This window comes from Bos indicus x Bos taurus, chromosome 9 (genome assembly GCF_003369695.1).
Source record: "Bos indicus x Bos taurus breed Angus x Brahman F1 hybrid chromosome 9, Bos_hybrid_MaternalHap_v2.0, whole genome shotgun sequence".
Taxonomy (NCBI): Eukaryota; Metazoa; Chordata; class Mammalia; order Artiodactyla; family Bovidae; genus Bos; species Bos indicus x Bos taurus.
In genome coordinates this window covers 46,321,116-46,345,337 of record NC_040084.1, presented here as the reverse complement: position 1 = coordinate 46,345,337, position 24,222 = coordinate 46,321,116, and positions in this window count along the sequence as shown.

Genomic DNA, 24,222 nt, shown 5'->3' with positions numbered 1-24,222 from the left:
ACACGACTGAGCGACTTTACTTTCACTTTTCACTTTCACGCAATGGAGAAGGAAATGGCAACCCACTCCAGTGTTCTTCCCTGGAGAATCCCAGGGACTGCAAAGCCTGGTGGGCTGCCGTCTATTGGGTCGCACAGAGTCGGACACGACTGAAGCGACTTAGCAGCAGCAGCAGCAGCAGCAGCAGCAGCAGCAGCAGCAGCATAGTTATTTAATATTCCGTGATGAGAATTTCAAAAGCAGCAGTCTATGAGTATCTCATTCTGTAGTTTGTGTTTCTGTTGACTATAAAAGCTATCTCTCCTTGTGTGTCTTGTGGGTTTTGTTGTTGTTGTTGTTTTTTAAGAATAACTTTTCCTGGAAGTTTATTGTGGGATTATCTTGAAGACAGTGTTGAATGTGTTTTTCTCTCCAGAGAAGACTTGCATATGCTTCTAACAAGCACCTGAGGATCAACTGAAAATAAAATTTCTGGTTGTGGGTTTCAGGACCAATTAGTGTTATTTCTAGTCCCTAAGCCAGGAAGGATGGTTATGAATTCTCAGGAGATGTTTGTTTTTTGTTTGTTTGTTTTCCTAAAGCTACTCAGAGGCAAAATTTTCTTGATGTTAATATTTCACATCAAACAAACAAACAAACAAAAAAAAAAGGTTTGTTTTATTTCATCCCCAAAGGGCATCATTGTTTGAGGGCTCTGAGTTAAATCTGAATCTCTCACTTACTTTACCACTATATATATCCTAATATGTGTCACTCACATATGGTCTTTAAAACTGAAGTTACAGGGCAGGAGTTACTTGGCAGAGATCCCAAGGTAACATCCATCTTCAGTATTTGCTTATTTTCCTATATTTAAGCTTTCTGTTGATAGCTTCTGAGGATTTCCTTACTATCTTGCTATTGAAAGATTAATTTTAAATATTTTTATTTTAGATGGCTTTGTACCAGGAGGGCTCGGGGAATATCACAATGTCTTTTCTGTTCTAAGTAATCATTTAACTGGCAAACTGAAAGTCCTTAGTATAAGACATGTAAAGTTGTATTAGAGTAATACATCTCTTAAGACTGCATTCATACCATAGGAGGTATACAGAGTATCTTTTCACATGCCACATTTCTAAGACACAGTCCCAATTTAGGCACCAAGGCTCATGCACACATATTGAATCTTATGTATCATTTGATCCCACTCTGTTTCCCCAGAACACATTGCTGAGTATTATATCTGGTAGGAGGGAGGTAGGAAGGTCCAATTGTCTCAGCAATGAGGTAGTTGGACTGTCAAACCTTGTTAATCCAAGCATTTGAGCAAATCAAATTAAATAGGCATGACAGACCCATGAGACAAAAACATATTTGTTTGAATTGAATTGGTAAAGAAGGAAGCAGATCAAATAATTTGACTGTAAAGCTCACGTCCTTATCCCTGTACTATAATTCTCCAAAATTGCTGCTTTAGAAATGGAACTTGATTCCTAATTGGTGTATTCATAGGAATGTGAACACCTACTCACTAACAGCAGCTGCTCATATTTAACTGATGAAACCATATTAGTTAGTAAAACTGATCTTAAAATAACTAATACATAATAATTTTTGAGATTACCATCTGCTAATAAGCACAAGCTTTTCTCTAATATATACTTTAAAATATATATGATAATCCAAATGTATTTTGAATCTACACCTAAATATATTTCCTTTCTTTCCTCGTGAGAAAGGCAAATCTCATTTTTCAGAAATCCTTCATATGACAAAAAACACACTCAAGCCATCACCTAGAAGAAGGGCCTATGAGTTCTAGTGGGTTTGGACACTGATCCAGAACTACTTAAAATTTTTATTCATCCTTTACTTATACTGTCAATTATATATGTATTTTTCAGTTGAACACTTACTTTAAGGAACACTGCAAAACCCAGTGCATTCCAAGGACATGACAAGGAGAGCGACTGACTATACTGCAAATACAAAAATGAAAGAAATATGTTTTGTTTACGTCATCCTAACAGCAATCTTCAAAGTGCTGACCTCGTGACAATAAAATTAAAGTTAGAAGAAGCTGGATTCTGGAATAACATAAATATCATTTTTCAAAAGTTTTCAATCCCAAAATGAAATGGATTTTCTTATAAAATAAACTTCTCTTCCCTAGAAGTATCCACAGAGACGCTGGATGTGCGGCCGAGACGCTGTACAGGGTGACCCACGGACTGAGTCTGGTTGTCTTCCTCAGAATTCCACTGTCTGCTTCTCCCCTGGTCACAGCTCCTCTCGCTGATGTTTACAGGTTTGGATGCATAGTTTTCATTTATAGAATTTCCGCCTTCAAAAATGTATTTGTTCCAACAAGCATTTGGGGCAAAAATATAGCTTTTAACCATTCAGACATGGCCTGTGGGACTCAGTGGATCAAGCAGGAGATGACAGATGCAATTGGTTTGTAGAAATTTAAGTCTTAAGGGAACGATCTCCTAGGAAAAGTGGCACATCTACTGCTGCCTTTAAAGTGACAGAGCAATAGATCTTGGACTGCCTCGGGTGCTGCCTGAAGAATCAATAAACTCTCTTTAAAGACCCACTGATGTCTCATGAAAGACATCCAAAAACATTCTATTTAGAATATCCATCTTTTTTCCTTCTGAACAATGTAACTCCCCTACGGCTGACAAATTGAGAAAAGCTTGATTTGTCTGTTTTAAAGGATATCTGTTTTAATAGAGGACATTGAGAGGTAATTTGGAAATTCTCTTTTTGGAAGTCAACTATGCTTAAATAGAAAGGATGTCCATTAGGGAAACATTTATTTAATAAAAACAATTCAATAATTCTCAGTAATACCTTCTGAAAAGTTGATATATGAAAATCCTTAATCTTTATTTGTATTGTTGTTAATTCGAAAATTTAAAATTTATAACTATTGCTTCTTTATAATGAGACACTAGAGCTTATCACTGTTCTGTAACCATATACTAGTTGATTGTCATTCGATCTTTGAATTTATAAACTGAAGTTTCCAATGTATTGTCTATTGCTAAGTCCCTCCCATTAGAAAATGGGAATACTAATACCTTCCTCACAAAGTTACTCTTAATATTAAATTATTATAATGCTATCACACAAAAATTCATGATACATTGATATCAACATAATTTATTTACTTGCTGAAGTATATTATTTATAACTTTGAGTATTTATGAGTGTCTAGTACATGTTCTTTAATATGACCCTAAAATATTAAGCCAAAATGGCTAAATATAATTTCCTATAAGCTATGCGACTCTAAAAATTTCATACTCTCTATTCTTGCCATCATTTTCAAATTTATTTACAAAACTTATTTGAACTGTTTCCAGAGAATTTGAAATTGCTTACCCATGATGAGGTTTTGATACTAGTGAAGAATCAGTAATTTTCTGTTTAAAACAGAAGTTTATGCATAATAAAAAGCTAAAGCAATACAGAGAAAATAGATAAGTAATTTAAAAAGAAGAGAGATAAAAACATGAACAATTCAGATACTGGAGAGGGAAACCAGGCTGTCAAGATCTAAAATTCACATATTAATGCTTAGAAAGCATTTACCACATAGAGGTTTTATTACATTTAGCATTACAGTGTAAAATAGAATTTTAAAAGAATATAGGACATGTAGGTGTGTGTAAATGTGATACTTTCTTTAAGCACCTCTAATAACAACAACAAAAAAGCAAGTTCTGTGAATACATCCATTTCATCTAAAGCACGGATTTTTTTTTTAATATTATGGTTTCCTTCCCAGCAGGCATATTATCAACAAAGTTTGCTGATATTTTGTTGTTGTTGTTGTTGTTGGAATTGTGTTAATATGCTTTACTTGACTAATACCCTGTTTAGGGGAAATTGAATTAAAATGCTTTGAAGCAAATTAATCATCAGCTAGTACCCATAGTTCTCATCATTCAGAAGATGTGCAAACTTACATCCTTGGTTTCATAACTCATTTCACTTTGGACTCTTTAGTGCTTTAAGGAGAGGTACTATTCTACCAATAGAATATTGGTACTATTGTACTATTCTTATATCCTTGAAAATAGTTCACACAGATAGAAAGTAACTAAGCTTATCACAATAACTTTCAATTTCTTGGGTCTCTGTGTTTTGGATGTGGTTTGGAAATCAGTTTTCATGTGGAATTTCATTGATATATATTCCTGAAACTTAATTCTCTGGGCTTAGTAACAGCAATATGAAAAATTATAATCAATCATTACACACCCTTTAAAATAGCTAAAATCCTGAACACCAGCAGCACCAAATGTTGCCAAGAATATGGAGCAACACTCTTTTTCATTACCAGTAGGAACACAAGATGGTACAGCCACTTTGGAAGAGCGTCTGGTGGTTTCTCACAAAACTGAGCATACTTTTTCTCACAAAACTAAGCATACAGAAATCATCACACTTTGTAGTATTTACCCAAAGGAGCTGAAAACACATCCACAGAAAACCTGCACATGAATGTTTATAGTAGCTTTATTCATAATTGCCAAAATATGGAAGCAACGAAGATGTCCTTCATCAAAGGGATGGATAAACTTTAGTACATAAAGATAATGGAATATTATTCAGCACTGAAAATATTTGTGCTATCAAGTCATGAAGAGACCAGGAGGAAATGTAACTGCATATTATTGAGTGAAAGAAGTCAATCTGAAAGACTATATACTAGGCAAGTTCAACTATGTGACAGTCGGGAAAAGGCAAAATTTTGGAGATAATTAAAAAGCCAGTGGCAGGGGTTAGGGAAGAGGGAAGAATAGAGCATAGAGGATTTTAAGAATAGAGCATAGAGGATTTTTAGGACAGTGAAACATACCATATACAGTAAGGTACTGTAGTGGTGGATATGTGTTATTATACATTTGTTAAAAGCCATAAAATATAAAACACCAAGAGAACACTAGTATAAGCTACGGAGTTTGGGTGATAACGCTGCATCAATATAGAATCATCAATTAAAGCAAGTCTATCACTTTGGTGGGGGATATTGACAATGGAGGAGGCAGTGTGTGCATTGGGGTATGAGCTATATGGGTGGTCTCCGTACTTTCCATGTAATTTTGCTATGAGCCACACTACTCTAAAACAAAAAGTCTATTTAAAAAAAAAAAAGTAACAAATGGCATTAAATACATCTTGGTATGAAAATTTGTGATGTTGATGTTAGTAAAGCTAAAGCAGCAATTCTTAAATATATATGAAGCCTTGAGAAGTTATTAAATCCTTCTGGAAAACTACTGTATGTGAGATTAAGCACATCTCTTGCCTGATTCTTCTCTCTATAGTTAGAAAAGTTAAAAAATACCAGTCTCTGCAATTCCCAAGATTTTATCAACATTTTCCCCTCTGTTATCTGCCCTTCTCTAGTCAAAATTGTCTTATTTGTTTTAAATAAGCTCTTATACTTCCATAGAAAATGTGACATGGATCCATGATGAATATTTACGATTTCCTTTTACAGATAAAGATGAGTGGAATGGTGTTCTATTAAACTTCTGTTTACATGCTGAGTTAAAGAAGGAGCTTCTGATTTAATATTCTGATTACTAAAGGCTACCCACCCACACATGCATAGATTGAATTGAAAAGCGAGAAGAGAGGAAGGAGAGAGACAGACAGACAGAAAGGAGGAGGAGGGTGACAGAGACAGGGAGAAGGAGGGGAAGGAAGAGAAGGAGGTGTGAAAAAAAACTAAAAAAAAAAAAAAAAATCAAAACAGTAAAGTACATTTTATTCTGCTGCTGCTGCTGCAAAGTCGCTTCAGTCGTGTCCGACTCTGTGCGACCCCATAGACGGCAGCCCACCAGGCTTCGCCGTCCCTGGGATTCTCCAGGCAAGAACACTGGAGTGGGTTGCCATTTCCTTCTCCAACAGCATTTTATTCTACCTCAATAATAAATATGCTTTAATCATTGACAAATCACATTGCACTTTAGATTCCTGGAGTTTGTATCATAATTTCAAATGCAGTTATTGAACTATAGATATTCAGAAGTACTGGCTAATATAACAGACAAAATTAAAATCAGGCCAGATTTGGGTCTACTAAACTTGGTCTATTTTTCAATCACTGGCTAACATTGAGAGACATTCTTGTTGATAACAACACAAGGCTACCAGTGGGAATCCTTTAACATTTATCATTAAAAAGACATTAAGTAGAAGTAGAGTTATTTCCCTGAATATAAAAACTAACTTAAAAAAAGAAACAAATTTATGAAAGATTATTTGAACAGTCAAAATTATAAATTCTCTACTCTTATAAATAATGCTGCAATGGAATGGAGGTACATATGTCTTTTTGAGTAACTGTTTTTGTTTCCTTTGGCATTATATTGACCCATTCTCTATCCAAAACACATAATCAGCTAAAACTACTTACTGGAGGACAGCTAGAACTCTATGATCTTAGCTGGTGTTATTAAGAGGGATTCTTTCAAAGTATTGAAAGAATGACATATGACATCTTTTCTTCATAACGTTACTTGATTTGTCCTAACTTCAAGGATATTTCTAATATTTGGCAAAAATTTCCCTGCTAGAATATATAAAATTTTGGAATAAAGTGAATGGGAAATAATTTCCTAACATTGATATAATGTGAATCCCATATGAAATTTTATGTCTATACTACAGATTTACAGGGGCTTTCCAGGTAGCACAATAGTAAAGAATTTGCCTCCCAATACAGGAGACTCAAGAAACATGGGTTAGATCCCTGGGTAGGGAAGATCTCCTGCAGAGGAAATGGCAAACCACTCCTGTATTCTTGCCTGAGAAATCCCACGGACAGAGGAACCTGGCAGGCTACAAATCCATGGGGTCTCTAAGAGTCAGACACAACTGAGGAACTGAGCACACATGTATGCTACAAATTTAGCAATACTTGTAGTAAAATAGAACCTTAGATCAAATAAACAGAATCTGCGATAGTTTTATAAGCTAGTACAGGATTATTATTTCATAGAAAAAAGTCCTTCATTAAATGATTTATACAACAAAAAAGGTAGAAAATAAAATATGATAAATTTTCCAAAGAAATTATGCTTAGTGTACATAACTTCTGAGGAATAATCACCGTCCTGAAACTCTAATACAATTTATGCCCTAAAGTATAATTAGCAAACAAATAATTGGCCATTATAAATTTTTTAATCTGATTTGAGTTCTTTCAGTACCATGGAGGGATGAGAATTCCAAGTATTAATTACACCCTAAGCATAGAACAAGCTGCTCATATAAATGACATTTCTGAAAATATAAAACAGCAACTAAAAATTGCACTTTAATAGCTGTATGTGCTCTTTTTTTCCATTTTGATTTGGCAGAAGTAGATGTTTTTCTGGAACTCTCTTGCTTTTTCAATGATCCAATAGATCTTGGAAATTTGATCTCTGGCTCCTATGCCTTTTCTAAAACCAACTTGAATATCTATAAGTTCATGGTTCATGTACTATGAAGCCTAGCATGGAGAATTTTGAGCATTACTTTACTAGCATGTGAGATGAATGCAATTGTGTGGTAGTTTGAGCATTATTTGGCATTGCCTTTCTTTGGGATTGGTATGAAAACTGAACTTTTCCAGTCCTGTGGCCGCTGCTGAGTTTTCCATATTTGCTGGCATATTGAGTGCAACACTTTCACAGCATCATCTTTTAGGATTTGAAATAGCTCAACTGGAATTCAATCACCTCCACTAGCTGTGTTTGTAGCAATGCTTCCCAAGGCCCACTTGACTTTGCATTCCAGGATGTCTGGCTCTACGTGAGTGATCACACCATCATTATTATCTGGGTTGTGAAGATCGTTTTTGTATAGTTCTCTGTGTATTCTTGCCACCTCTTCTTAGTATCTTCTGTTTCTGTTTCATGCATACCATTTCTGTCCCTTATTGTGTCCATCTTTGCATGAAATGTTCCCTTGGTATCTCTAATTTTCATGAAGAGATCTCTAGTCTTTTCCATTCTATTGTTTTCCTCTATTTCTTTGCACTGATCACTGAGGAGCTTTCTTATCTCTCCTTGCTATTCTTTGCAACTCTGCATTCAAATGGATATATCTTTCCTTTTCTCCTTTGCCTTTCACTTCTTTTCTTTTCACAGCTATTTGTAAGGCCTCCTCAGACAAACTTTTTGCATTTTTTTTCCATGGGGATGGTCTTGATCCCTGCCTCCTGTACAATGTCACAAACCTCTGTCCATAGTTCTTCAGGCACTCTATCAGATCTAATCCCTTCAATCTATTTGTCACTTCCACTGTATAATCATAAGGGATTTGACTTAGGTCATACCTGAATGGCCTAGTGGCTTTCTCTACTTCCTTCAATTTAAGTCTGAATTTGGTAATAAGGAGGTCATGATCTGAGCCACAGTCAGCTCCTGGCCTTGTCTCCTGAGAAATCTGTATGCAGATCAGGAAGCAACAGTTAGAACTGGACATGGAAATACAGACTAATTCCAAATCAGGAAAGGAGTACATCAAGGCTGTATTTGTCACCCTGCTTATTTAGCTTATATGCAGAGTACATCATGAGAAAGGCTGGGTTGGATAAAGCACAAGCTGGGTTCAAGATTGCCTGGAGAAATACCAATAACCTCAGATATGCAGATCACATCACCCTTATGGCAGAAAGTGAAGAGGAACTAAAGGGCTCTTGATGAAAGTGAAAGAGAGTGAAAAAGTTGGCTTGAAACTCAATATTCAGAAAACTAAGATCATGGCATCTGGTCTCATCACTTCACAGCATATAGATGGGGAAACAATGGAAACAATGAGAGACTTTATTTTCTTTGGCTCCAAAATCACCGCAGATGGTGACTGCAGCCATGAAATTAAAAGACGCTTGCTCCTTAGAAGAAAAGTTATGACCAACCTAGACAGCATATTAAAAAGCAGAGACATTATTTTGCCACCAAAGTCCATCTGGTCAAGGCTATGGTTTTTCCAGTGGTCATGTATAGATGTGAGAGTTGGACTATAAAGAAAGCTGAGTGCCAAAGAATTGATGCTTTTGAACTGTGGTGTTGGAGAAGACTCTTGAGAGTCCCTGGGACTGCAAGATGATTCAACTAGTCCATCCTAAAGAAATCAGTCCTATATAATCATTGGAAGGACTTATGTTGAAGCTGAAACTCCAATACTTTGGCTACTTGATGTGAAGTACTGACTCATTGGAAAAGACCTTGATGCTGGGGAAAACTGAAGGTGGGAAGAAAAGGGGATGACAGGATGAGATGGGGGGATGGTTTCAGCGACTCAATGGACATAAGTTTGAGTAAACTCTGGGAGTTGGTGATGGACAGGGAGGCCTGGCATTCTATAGTCCATTGGGTCGCAAAGAGTCGGACACGACTGAGCGACTGAACAGAACTGAGGATGATAATATAAGAAATATCTCCCCTTTATCTGGAAACTGTTTCTTTCATTATTCTTCCTGTGAGTTTGCACAAGAGTACCATGATTTTTAGTTCTCATCTCCTCTACCACTATTGATCTATCAAGGGGAATGGCTAATCAGGAATTTCCCTGGTGGATCAGTGGTAAAGAATTCTCCTGCCAGGAAGAAGATGTGGGTTCAATCCCTGGGTCAGGAAGATACCCTGGAGAAGAGAATGGAAATTCACTGCAGCATTCTTGCCTGGGAAATGCCATGAACAGAGGACTCTGGCAGGTCCTAAAGTCCAAAGGGTCACAAAAGACTTAAACAACTTAGCAACTAAACAACAACTAATGGCTATTAGAGAGCTTCTCTGAGTTCTTTTCTGTTCTTTTTTCATTCTAGGAATTAGAAAATGCCACAGACACACACACACAAACACACAAATAGGTTCCTCTAATTTGGTACCATGAGTTGCAAAAATTGAAATGTGGGGATTGATGACAATCATATTCTTTGACAGGTAAAAACAGACACTCTATTTGCATCAAGAAAATATAACAAACACACAGGTAAGAGAAAGAAGAAATGAGGCACTGAAGAGAAGGTATGTGAGAGAATGAGACAGAGAGGGAGAGGGAAAAGCAGAAGATAGAGAATGAATGATGAACCTACTTTATAGAGGAATATAGTTGAATCTTGGCTCCCCACATGATTTTACGCCTCCTGATATAAAGTGAGTACTTCATTATATTTACATTTTAATTTTTTTAATTTAATTTTTTAAATTTAAAATTATCCATCCCATTATTTCCCCATTCTACCAAGTATACCCAGAACTGGATTTCTGGTACTTTCAATTAAGAGCCCTAATTAATATAATCATCATCTTTTTAGATTTTTAGATTATCTTCATAATTATTACCACTTTATATTATGTATGGCTTTAAATGTGACTGCAACAAAATTAATTAACATCTGAATGTTCCATATCTTCTCTTTATTTTCTTATTATTCTTTGTCACTCAATAATCTAGTTACTAATAGTGGGATATTGGAATTACACAAAGACAGAAAGAAGATAGTGGGATGCACCAGAGATGTTAGCAAAATCTACCTATTTTTCTTTTCCAAAGAAGACATACAGATGGCCAAAAAGCACATGAAAAGATGCTCAACATCAGTAATTATCAGGGAAATGCAAATCAAAATTATAATAAGGTACCACTTCGCACCAGTCAGAATGGCCACCATCAAAAAGTCTACAAACAATAAAGCTAGATAGAGTGTGCAGAAAGCGGAACCCTCTCATATTTCTGGTGGGAATGTAAATTGGTACGATCACTATGGAGAACAGTGTGTCAGTTCCTTAAGAAATGAAAAACAGAACTACCATATAACCCAGCAATCCCACACTGGACATATATCTGGAGAAAATCATAATTCAAAAAGATACATGCAGCACAGGGAATTCTACTAAACATTCTGTGATAACCTATATGAGAAAAGAATCTGAAAAATAATGAATACACATGTATGTATAACACAACATTGTAAATCGTCTATACTCCAAAAAATTTAAAAAAATAATAAACTAAAATTGGATATTTTAAAGTTAAAATATTAATTGGTTGATATTCTAAAAAATTGAGTTTTATTCACTATCCTTGTGCAATGCCGAAAACCAGTAAGAACTCAACTTTTGTTAATTTTATCACCAGCTCACAGAAGTAAGATTGTAGACAATATAAAAAGAACAGTCAATCTCCATATTAACACATTAAGGACAGAGCGGAGGAAAACAAAAGTACTTGATGGCAGGAGTTTGAGGACAAAATTTCAGGTTTTGATAAATAAGGGGCTTGTGAGCAGCTGAAAGAGGAGAAATATTCAGGGGTAAAAAAAGGAGATTAGTAAAGTTACGTTGAAGTTATGAAACCATTCCCATTTTAAAATTAGCTGTATCATTACAACTCAGATCTGTAAGCTGAAGCTTATGATTACAGACAATTACATTTGAAATACACACACAAACACAATTGTAGAATATCATTTAGTGAGGTATTTCTCACAGCTTAATATTTAACTTTTTTTTTTTCCATTTCAAATTGTTTGTTTTCAGTTTCCTGTTCTTGAAGGTAATATGAAGAGAATCATACCAACAATTCACGAAGTCTACTACCCTTACCTCAAGTGTAGAAAAAATTCTTTGCTGGTATACATAAGAAAGTGGGCTTCTTTTTGTCTGAACCTATTGTTAAGACTATATGAGACTCTAGACAAGCCATCAGTTCAGTTCAGTTCACTTACTCTGTCTGACTCTGCAACCCCATGAATCGCAGCATGCCAGGCCTCCCTGTCCATCACCAACTCCTGTGGTTCACTCAAACTCATGTCCATCGAGTCGGTGATGTCATCTAGCCATCTCATCCTATGTCATCACCTTCTCCTTCTGCCCCCAATCCCTCCCAGAATCAGGGTCTTTTCCAATAAATCAACTCTTCCCATGAGGTGGCCAAAGTACTGGAGTTTCAGCTTTAGCATCATTCCTTCCAATGAACACCCAGGACTGATCTCCTTTAGGATGGACTGGTTGGATCTCCTTGCAGTCCAAGGGACTCTCAAGAGTCTTCTCCAACACCACAGTTCAAAAACATCAATTCTTCAGCACTCAGCTTTCTGTATGGTCCAACTCTCACATCCAAACATGACTACTGGAAAAATCATAGCCTTGATTAGAAGGACTTTGTTGGCAAGATAATGTCTCTGCTTTTGAATATGCTATCTAGGTTGGTCATAACTTTCCTTCCAAGGAGTAAGCATCTTTTAATTTCATGGCTGCAGTCACCATCTGCAGTGATTTTGGAGCCCAAAAAGATAAAGACTGACACTGTTTTCACTGTTTCCCCATCTATTTCCCATGAAGTGATGGGACCGGATGCTATGATCTTCGTTTTCTGAATGTTGAGCTTTAAGCCAACTTTTTCACTCTCCTTTTCATTTTCATCAAGAGGCCTTTTAGTTCCTCTTCACTTTCTGCCATAAGGGTGGTGTCATCTGCATATCTGAGGTTATTGATATTTCTCCCGGCAATCTTGACTCCAGCTTGTGCTTCTTCCAGCCCAGTGTTTCTCATGATGTACTCTGCATATAAGTTAAATAAGCAGGGTGACAATATACAGCCTTGACATATTCCTTTTCCTATTTGGAACCAGTCTGTTGTTCCATGTCCAGTTCTAACTGTTGCTTCCTGACCTGCATACAGGTTTCTCAAGAGGCAGGTCAGGTGGTCTGGTATTCCCATCTCTTTAATACTTTCTCACAGTTTATTGTGATCCACACACTCAAAGGTTTTGGCATAGTCAATAAAGCAGAAATAGATGTTTTTCTGGAACTCTCTTGCTTTTTTGATGATCCAGCAAATGTTGGCAATTTGATCTCTTGTTCCTCTGCCTTTTCTAAAACCAGCCTGAACATCTAGAAGTTCACAGTTCACGTATTGCTGAAGCCTGGCTTGGAGAATTTTGAGCATTACTTTACTAGCATGTGAGATGAATGCAATTGTGCAGTAGTTTGAGCATTCTTTGGCATTGTCTTTCTTTGGGATTGGAATGAAAACTGACCTTTTCCAGTCCTGTGGCCACTGCTGAGTTTTCCAAATTTGCTGGCATATTGAGTGCAGCAGTTTCACAGCATATTCTTTCAGGATTTGAATAGCTCAGATGGAATTCCATCACCTCCACTAGCTTTGTTCATGGTGATGCTTTCTAAGGCGCACTTGATTTCACATTCCAGGAATATTGGCTCTAGGTGAGTGATCACACCATCATGATTATCTTGGTCATGAAGCTCTTTTTTTGTACAGTTCTTCTGTGTATTCTTGCCACCTCTTCTTTATATCTTCTGCTTCTGTTAGGTCCATACAATTTCTGTCCTTTATCGAGCCCATATTTGCATGAAATGTTCCCTTGGTGTCTCTAATTTTCTTGAAGAGATCTCTAGTCTTTCCCATTCTGTTGTTTTCCACTATTTCTTTGCATTGATCGCCAAGGAAGGCTTTCTTATCTCTCCTTGCTATTCTTTGGAACTCTGCATTCAGATGCTTGTATCTTTCCTTTTCTCCTTTGCTTTTCACTTCTCTTCTTTTCACAGCTATTTGTAAGGAGACAGGAATCAAGACCATCCATATGGAAAAGAAATGCAAAAAAGCAAAATGGCTGTCTGAGGAGGCCTTATAAATAGCTGTGAAAAGAAGAGACGACAAGGCATATGGAACCTCAATTGTCACTGGGATTACATAGGAGGCATTTTAAATTTCTATTTCCATTTTACAATATATTAAATGTAATTGCATATGACTTATGCTTTCTCTCTCTTATTAACAGATGCCTTTCTGGTATCCTCAGTACTTCCATATATTTTGTCCAACTGGATAAAATCATCTTGTGAGGTATCCTGACCTTTTTATTATTGCCATTTAGAAGAACAAGAACCTAGAAATTCAGAAAGTCTGAAGGATTAATCATGGTCCATGGCTGGAAAATGGAAAGCTAATAACAGAATTCCATTTTTCTCATTCTAAGTTCAAATGTTCTTTTGGTGTTCTCCAGTGTTCATATTATATTGACTTTATTCTAGTGTTTCCATCATTCGAGGGGCATCTATGCAAAAGTTAAGTTTTTCTCAGTGTTTATCCTTGTTTTATTGTGGAGAAAGTCTCTCTGTTGGACACAGCTGGACTCACAGTTTAAGTCCAATGCCAATACTTTATGCCCAAGCTCTAATATGTCCTAAGAAATATTACTTATAGAAAAAGAAATCCCCATGGACAAAGGAGCCTGACTGGCTACAGTCCATCGGGTCACAAAGAGTCAGACACGACTGAGTGACTAACGCTAACAAGAGGCAAATTATATATATGGAACCTCAATTATACATATGGAACCTGTTTTTAAAAAATATCCTAGCCTTTGAATATCTCATGATGAGTTATCCCCAGAATCAGTTTTAGTCCCTTTTCACTTGAGAATTCTCCATAGTCTGCTCCCTCACTCAGCTCTGTTGCTCTCTGCCAAAGTGACTTCTGCTGGAATTCATTGATTTTATTAAACAGTTATAAGTGAATGTCTATTTTTGTCCAAGCTTATAAATATAGAGAAGCTCTTAGGATTCCAACAAACTCACAAAAAAATCATGAAAGCCATAAAGAAGGGTCTTGGCATATCATAGAAGACCAAGAAGTGATGGATGAACTATGAGTGGTTGAAGACAGGGAAGATGTGGCTCTTCCTGGAAGAGACAGCAACAGGTAAGCAGCCCCAAGATAAGGGAGCTGATGCATATTCATGGGACTAGAAGTGGGTGGAGAGTCACATAAGTGGGTGAGAGTATAAGGAATGAAATTAAAAAGTCAGGAGGGGAGAAATTAAGAAAGGTCTTTATGACCTGCTAAGGAATTCAGATTGCATCTCAACTGTCAGTGGTGGTGGTGGTTTAGTTGCTAAGTCATGTCCAATTCTTATGACCCCATGGGCTATACCCATGGGCTTCTCTGTCCATGGGATTTCCAAGGCAAGAATACTGGAGTGGATTGTCATTTTCTTTTCCAGGGAACCTTCCTGACCCAGGGATCAAACCTAAGACTCCTGCATAGCAGGCAGATTCTTTACTATCTGAGCCAAGAAAGAAAGAAAGAAAAGAAAGAAAGAAAGGAAAGAAAGGAAGAAAGAAAGAAAGAAAGTGAAGTCACACAGTCATGTCTGACTCTTTGCAACCTCATGGACTACCTACCAGGCTCTTCCGTCCATGAGATTCTCCAGGCAAGAATACTGGAGTGGGTTGCCATTTCCTTCTCCAGGAAATCTTCCCAACCCAGGGATTAAACATGGGTCTCCCACATTGGAGACAGATGCTTTAACCTCTGAGACACCAGGGAAGCCACCAGAGAAGCAGGGTTTTAAAAGATAGATTGATAGGATCAAATATTGAATAGATTACTAAAATGGCAATATTAGGAATATTCTGAAAAGGGGAAAACTGTAAGATAAGAAACCAGACAGGAAACTTAAATGCTTGAAGCAAAAGGTAATGTCAGGTTTGCGTGATGAAAAGGTGCAGGTACATTATGGAAGTGCTGGCTGAGAGGAAGTGGAGGTGAGGCCAAAGTGATTTTTTGAAGGCAAAGAAATGTGAGAGTAAGCAATGGTGTATCTTTAACACAGACATTATGATAACTTTGATGTAGGACCATAATACTGTGTGTCAAGTCCCCAAACCTTCAGTTAATGGAAAGGAGTGGCCTGCATAAAAGCAAAAAATGGTTAAGGGTGCCATTCCTTGTGTCATCAAATTTTGATCAAGATATAAATTTTACTTTTGCTTCAACTAAGGACATATACTTCTACAATGATTTTTAAAGATTAACTATTGAGATGGAGGTTGAAGTATAAAATACTATAAGTGGTATAATTTATCATTAGTTAAGCACCAAAGAGAAATTACTTACATCTGGAAGATAAGACAGTGAAGTTAGGGCACACCATGCTTATGCAGTAGAGTGACCTACCGCATAGAATATTGAGAGAAAACAGAATTTTTTTGTAGTTGTTCAATGTTCTGAATCTTAGTCACTCTTTTAAACTATTGTTAACCTATCCTTCCAAATATCACATTAATATATCCTTCTATGTGTAAACAAAGATATGACCTGAATAAAGTTTGAGAAACTGTAGTAGTTGAAAGTACAAATAAGAATTTAAAGGAGAGGCAGTCCTAAGATGGCAGAGGAATAGGATGGGGAGACCACTTTCTCACCAACAAATTCATTGAAAGAACATTTGAGCACCGAGTAAATTCCACAGAAAAACTTCTGAATGCTGGCAGAGAACATCAGGCACCCAGAAAAGCAGCCCATTGTCTTTGAAAGGAGGTAGGACAAAATATAAAAAATAAAAAGAGAGACAAAAGAGGTAGAGACAGAGATCTATCCCAGGAAGGGAGTCTTAAAAAAGAGAGAAGTTTCCAAACACCAGGATATACTCTCTCCGGTGGGTCTGTGGCAAGCCTTGGAATCTCAGAGGGCAAAATAACTGGGAGGAAAAATAAATAAATAATTAAACCCCACAGATTACATGCCTAACAGCATCTCCCAGGGTGCAACAGCCCAGATGCTCACATCCCCCACTAGCAAGCGGGGTAGGGACAGGGAGGAGCAGGCAGCATTGTTTAGGATAAGGACTGGGCCTGAGGGCAATCTGAGGGAACTAGCTTGAGATAGCAACCCAGACTGTGGGATAGCTATCCCAGGATCCCACAAAAAGCCCTAACCACCACCAGACACGCTCACAGAACAAAGGATTGAGCAGAGCTAGCTGGCTGTGGACCGGCCCATCACCTGCAGACAGGCAGGTGAGGGCAGCCAGAGCCGGAAGGGGGCAATCGCAGCCCCAGAGAGGCATCCTATACCAAACTGCAAGCAGACTTCGTTGCTAACCAAGATTTCTTGGGATTCTGGACTGTCGAAATCTGCCAGGAGGGTCGCAGCCAGAGATCAGCTTCCCAGAAGATACACACCTGAGAAGGTGTGCCCCTTGTACACCCAGAAAACCAAGTGGCTGGGACGGGGGAGGGGATAAGTCGCAGCCTTCAACTGGGGGCGACTACGCGAGCCAAGGACCTGGTCACCTGAGCTGCTCAGACCTGAGACGGGTGCAAAACGCAGGCCCAACCAAGTCTGTGCCTTTGTGGAGTACCCGAGAACCCGAACCTGAGCTACTTAGACCTGGGAAATGCATGCAAGCCAGGGCCCACATCAGACAGTTCCCGGCAGAGCAACCTAGAGTCTGAGCAGTGTAGGCTGGGAAAGCACACACACCGTGAGCGGGGACAAATGCAGTGTGGCTGAATCACTGTGAACACACGCCAATGATATTTGTTTGCAGTGTTCCTCCCTCCCCAAAGCATGACTAAACAAACAAACCAAAAAAAAAAGAGTGACCAACACCACGCCCCTTGTGTCAGGGCGGAAATTAGACCCTGAAGAGACCAGCAAACAGAAGAAGCTAAAATAAACAGAGGGAACTGCTTTGGAAGTGACAGGTGCAATAGATTAAAACCCTGTAGTTAGAACCGACTACATAGGAAGGGGCCTATAGACCGTGAGAAGTACAATCCAGACCAAGGAACTATCTGAAAATGAACTGGCCTCACACTGTCCACAACAGCTCCAGAGAAAGTCTTAGATATATTTTTACTATTATCATTTTTTAAATTAAAAAAAAAATTATTTTATTTTTTAAATTATTTTTAAGCCCCCATTACTCCTTTAATTTTCATTTTTGTAACCTACTATTACCTTGCAAAAAAAAAAAAAAGACCCTATTTTTAAAGCAAATTTCATATATATATATATATAAAATTTCTGTGACTTTGTGTTTTTTATTTGTTTTGGGTTGTTTTGTTTTGTTTTAATATTGTATTCTTGACAATCTAACCTCTACTCAAGATTTTTAATCTTTGCTTTTTGGTATTTGTTATCAACTTTGTCCATCTAGTCAAGGCTATGGTTTTTCCAGTGGTCATGTATGGATGTAAGAGTTGGACTGTGAATAAAGCTGAGCGCCGAAGAATTGATGCTTTTGAACTGTGGTGTTGGAGAAGACTCTTGAGAGTCCCTTGGACTGCAAGGAGATCCAGCCAGTCCATTCTGAAGGAGATCAGCCCTGGGATTTCTTTGGAAGGAATGATGCTAAAGCTGAAACTCCAGTACTTTGGCCACCTCATGCGAAGAGTTGACTCATTGGACCAAGACTCTGATGCTGGGAGGGATTGGGGGCAGGAGGAGAAGGGGATGACAGAGAATGAGATGGCTGGATGGCATCACTGACTCGATGGACGTGAGTCTGAGTGAACTCTTGGAGTTGGTGATGGACAGGGAGGCCTGGCATGCTGAGATTCATGGGGTTGCAAAGAGTTGGACACGACTGAGTGACTTAACTGAACTGAACTTGTACCTTTAAGAACCCAATCTTCAGTACCCATTTTTACTTGGGAGCGAGATCACTGACCTGATTGCTCTCTCCCCCTTTTGACTCTCCTTTTTCTCCACCAGGTCACCTCTATCTCCCCTCTCCCCCTTTTCCTCTCTACCCAACTCGGTGAATCTCTTTGTGTGTTCCAGGCAGTGGAGAACACTTAGGGAACTGATTACTGGCTGGATCTGTCTCTATCCTTTTGATTCCCCCTTTTACCCTCTTGGCCACCTCTGTCCCCTTCGTCCCTCTTATCTTCTCTGTGTAACTCTGTGAACATCTCTGAGGGATCCAGACTGTGGAGAGCACATAGGGAAGTGATTACTGGCTAGCTTGCTCTCTCCCCTTTTGATTCCCCCTCTTTTCCTCCTGGTCACCTCTATCTCCCTCCTCCCTCTTCTCTTCTCCGTGTAACTCTGTGTACCTCTCCAGGTGTCCCTCACAGTGGAGAAACTTTTCATCATTAACCTAGATGGTTTATCACTGGTGTTGTATAGATGGAGAAGTCTTGAGGCTATTGTAAGAATAATACTGAAAACCAGAGGCAGGAGGCTTAAGTCCAAATCCGGAGAACACCAGAGAACTCCGGAATCCAGGGAACATTAATTTATAGGAGCTCATCAAATGCCTCCATACCTACACCCAAGGGCCAACAAGCTCCAGAGCAAGACATACCATGCAAATTCTCCAGCAACACAAAACATAACCCTGAGCCTCAACATACAGGCTGACCAAAGTCACACTAAACCCAGTAACATCTCAAAACTTATTACTGGACACTTCATTGCACTCCGGAAAGAAGAAACCCAGCTCCACCCACCAGAACACTGACACAAGCTTCCCTAACCAGAAAACCTTGACAAGCACCCATCCAACCCCACACACAGCGAAGAACCTCCACAATAAAGAGGAACCCCCAACTGCCAGAATACAGAAAGGCCACCCAAACACAGCAATATAATCAAGATGAAAAGGCAGAAAAATGCCCAGCAGGTAAAGGAACAGAATAAATGCCACCAAACCAAACAAAAGAGAAAGAGATAGGGAATCTACCTGATAAAGAATTCTGAATAATGACAGTGAAAATGATCCACAATCTTGAAAACAAATTGGAGTTACAGATAAATAGCCTAGAGACAAGGATCGAGAAGATGCAAGAAAGGTTTAACAAGGACCTAGAAGAGGAAAAAAAAAAAAGTCAATATATAATGAATAATGCAATAAATGAGATCAAAAGCACTCTGGAGGGAACCAACAGTAGAAGAACGGAGGCAGAAGATAGGATAAGTGAGGTAGATGATAGAATGGTAGAAATAAATGAAATAGAGAGGAAAAAAGAAAAAAGAATTAAAAGAAATGAGGACAACCTCAGAGACCTCCAGGACAGTGTTAAATGCCCCAACATTTGAATCATAGGAGTCCCACAAGAAGGCAAAAAGAAAGACCATGAGAAAATACTTGAGGAGATAATAGTTGAAAACTTCCCTAAAATGGGGAAGGAAATAATCACAGAGAACCCAAACAGGATAAACCCAAGGTGAAACACCCCAAGACACATATTAATCAAATTAACAAAGATCAAACACAAAGAACAAATATTAAAAGCAGCAAGGGAAAAACAACAAATATCACACAAGGGGATTCTCATAAGGATAACAGCTGATCTTTCAATAGAAACTCTTCAGACCAGAAGGGAACGGCAGGACATACTTAAAGTGATGAAAGAAAATAACCTACAGCCCTGATTTCTCTACCCAGCAAGGATCTCATTCAAATATGAAGGAGAAATCAAAAGCTTTACAGACAAGCAAAAGCTGAAAGAATTCAGCACCACCAAACAAGCTCTCCAACAAATGCTAAAGGATCTTCTCTAGACAGGAAACACAGAAAGGGTGTATAAACTCGAATCCAAAACAATAAAGTAAATGGCAAAGGGATCATACTTATCAATAATTACCTTAAATGTAAATCGGTTGAATGTCCCAACCAAAAGACAAAGACTGGCTGAATGGATACAAAAACAAGACCCCTATATATGATCTGTACAAGAGACCCACCTTGAAACAAGGGACACATACAGACTGAAAGTGAAGGGCTGGAAAAATATATTCCATGCAAATAGAGACCAAAAAAAGCAGGAGTAGCAATACTCATATCAGATAAAATAGACTTTAAAACATAGGCTATGAAAAGAGACAAAGATGGACACTACATAGTGATCAAAGGATCAATCCAAGAAGAAGATATAACAATCATAAATATATAAGCACCCAACATAGGAGCACCACAATATGTAAGACAAATGCTAACAAGTATGAAAGGGGAAATTAACAACAACACAATAATAGTGGGAGACTTTAATACCCCACTCACACATATGGCTAGATCAACTAAACAGAAAATTAACAGGAAACACAAACTTTAAGTGATACAATAGACCAGTTAGACCTAACTGATATCTATAGGACATTTCACCCCAAAACAATGAATTTCACCTTTTTCTCAAGCGCACATGGAACCTTCTCCAGGATAGATCACATCCTGGGCCATAAAGCTAGTCTTGGTAAATTCAAAAAAACTGAAATCATTCCAAGCATCTTTTATGACCACAATGCAGTAAGATTAGATCTCAATTACAGGAGAAAAAAACTATTAAACATCCCAACATATGGAGGCTGAACAACACACTGCTGAATAACCAACAAATCACAGAAGAAATCGAAATATGCATAGAAACGAATGAAAGTGAAAACACAACAACCCAAAACCTATGGACACTGTAAAAACAGTGCTAAGGGGAAGGTTCATAGCAATACAAGCTTACCTCAAGAAACAAGAAAAAAAGTCAAATAACTAACTAACTCTACACCTAAAGCAACTAGAAAAGAAGAAATGAAGAACCCCAGGGTTAGTAGAGGGAAAGAAATCTTTAAAATTAGGACAGAAATAAATGCAAAAGAAACAAAAGAGACCATATCAAAAATCAACAAAACCAAAAGCTGGTTCTTTGAGAAGATAAATAAAATGGACAAACCATTAGCTAGACTCATCAAGAAACAAAGAGAGAAAAATCAAATCAACAAAATTAGAAACAAAAATGGAGAGATCACAACAGACAACACAAAAATACAAAGGATCATAACAGACTACTATGAACAACTATATGCAAATAAAATGGACAACGTGGAAGAAATGGACAAATTCTTAGAAAAGTACAGTTTTCCAAAACTGGACCAGGAAGAAACAGAAAATCTTAACAGACCTACCACAAGCACAGAAATTGAAACTGTAATCAGAAATCTTCCAGCAAACAAAAGCCCAGGACCAGACGGCTTCACAGCTGAATTCTACCAAAAATTTAGAGAAGAACTAACACCTATCCTACTCAAACTCTTCCAGAAAATTGCAGAGGAAGGTAAACTTCCAAACTCATTCTATGAAGCCACCATCACCCTAATACCAAAACCTGACAAAGATCCCACAAAAAAAGAAAACTACAGGCCAATATCACTGATGAACATAGATGCGAAAATCCTTAACAAAATTCTAGCACACAGAATCCAACAACATATTAAAAAGATTATACATCATGACCAAGTGGGCTTTATCCCAGGGATGCAAGGATTCATCAATATCTGCAAATCAATCAATGTAATACACCACATTAACAAATTGAAAAATAAAAACCACATGATTATCTCAATAGATGCAGAGAAAGCCTTTGACATAATTCAACATCCATTTATAATAAAAACTCTCCTTAAAGCAGGAATAAAAGGAACATACCTCAACATAATAAAAGCTATATATGACAAACCCACAGCAAACATTATCTTCAATGGTGAAAAATTGAAATATTTCCCCTAAAGTCAGGAACAAGACAAGGGTGCCCACTTTCACCACTACTATTCAACATAGTTTTGGAAGTTTTGGCCACAGCAATCAGAGCAGAAAAAGAAATAAAAGGAATCCAGTTTGGAAAAGAAGAAGTAAAACTCTCACTGTTTGCAGATGATTGATCCTCTACAGAGAAAACCCTAAAGACTCCACCAGAAAATTACTGGAGCTAATCAATGAATATAGTAAAGTTGAAGGATACAAAATCAACACACAGAAATCCCTTGCATTCCTATATACTAACAATGAGAAAACAGAAAGAGAAATTAAGGAAACAATTCCATTCATCATTGCAATGAAAAGAATAAAATACTTAGGAATGTATCTACCTAAAGAAACAAAAGACCTATATATGCTGCTGCTGCTGCTAAGTCGCTTCAGTCGTGTCTGACTCTGTGCGACCCCATAGACGGCAGCCCACCAGGCTCCCCAGTCTCTGGGATTCTCCAGGCAAGAACACTGGAGTGGGTTGCCATTTCCTTCTCCAATGCATGAAATTGAAAGTGAAGTCACTCAGTCGTGTCTGACTCTTAGCGACCCCATGAACTACAGCCTACCAGGCTCCTCTGTCCATGGGATTTTCCAGGCAAGAGTACTGGAGTGGGGTGCCATTGCCTTCTACGAAAGACCTATATATAGAAAACTATAAAACATTGGTGAAAGAAATCAAAGAGGACACAAATAGATGGAGAAATATACCATGTTCATGGATTGGGAGAATCAATATAGTGAAAATGAATATACTACCCAAAGCAATCTATAGGTTCAATGCAATCCCTATCAAGCTACCAACAGTATTTTTCAGAGAACTAGAACAAATAATTTCACAATTTGTATGGAAATACAAAAAACCTCGAATGGCCAAAGCAATCTTGAGAAAGAAGAATGGAACTGGAGGAATCAACCTGCCTGACTTCAGTCTCTACTACAAAGCTGCAGTCATCAAGACAGTATGGTACTAGTACAAAGACAGAAATATAGATCAATGAAACAAAATATAAAGCCAAGAGATAAATCCACACACCTATGGTCATCTTGTCTTTGACAAAGGAGGCAAGAATATACAATGGAGAAAAGACAATCTGTTTAACAAGTGGTGCTGGGAAAATTGGTCAACCACTTGTAAAAGAATGAAACTAGAACACTTCCTAACACCATACACAAGAAGAAACTCAAAATGGATTAAAGATTTAAACCTAAGACCAGAAAATATTAAACTCCTAGAGGAAAACATAGGCAAAACACCCTCCGACATAAACCACAGCAGGATCCTCTATGACCCACCTCCCAGAATTAAAAGCAAAAATAAACAAATGGGACCTAATTAAAATTAAAAGCTTCTCCATAACAAAAGAAACTATAAGCAAGGTGAAAAGACAGCCTTCAGAATAGGAGAAAATAATAGCAAACAAAGCAACAAAGAATTAGTCTCAAAAATATACAAGCAACTCCTACAGCTCAATTCCAGAAAAATAAATAACCCAATCAAAAAGTGAGCCAAAGACCTAAACAGACATTTATCCAAAGAAGACATACAGATGGCTAACAAACACATGAAAAGATGCTCAACATCACTCATTATCAGAGAAATGCAAATCAAAAACACAATGAGGTACCAGTTCATGCAAGTCAGAATGGCTGCAATCCAAAAGTCTATAAGCAATAAATACTGGAGAGGGTGTGGAGAAAAGGGAACCCTCTTACACTGTTGGTGGGAATGCAAACTAGTACAGCCACTATGGAGAACAGTGTGGAGATTGCTTAGAATCCTGGAAATAGAACTGCCATATGACCCAGCAATCCCACTGGGCATACAGACCGAGGAAACCAGAATTGAAAGAGACACATGTACCCCAATGTTCATTGCAGCACTGTTTT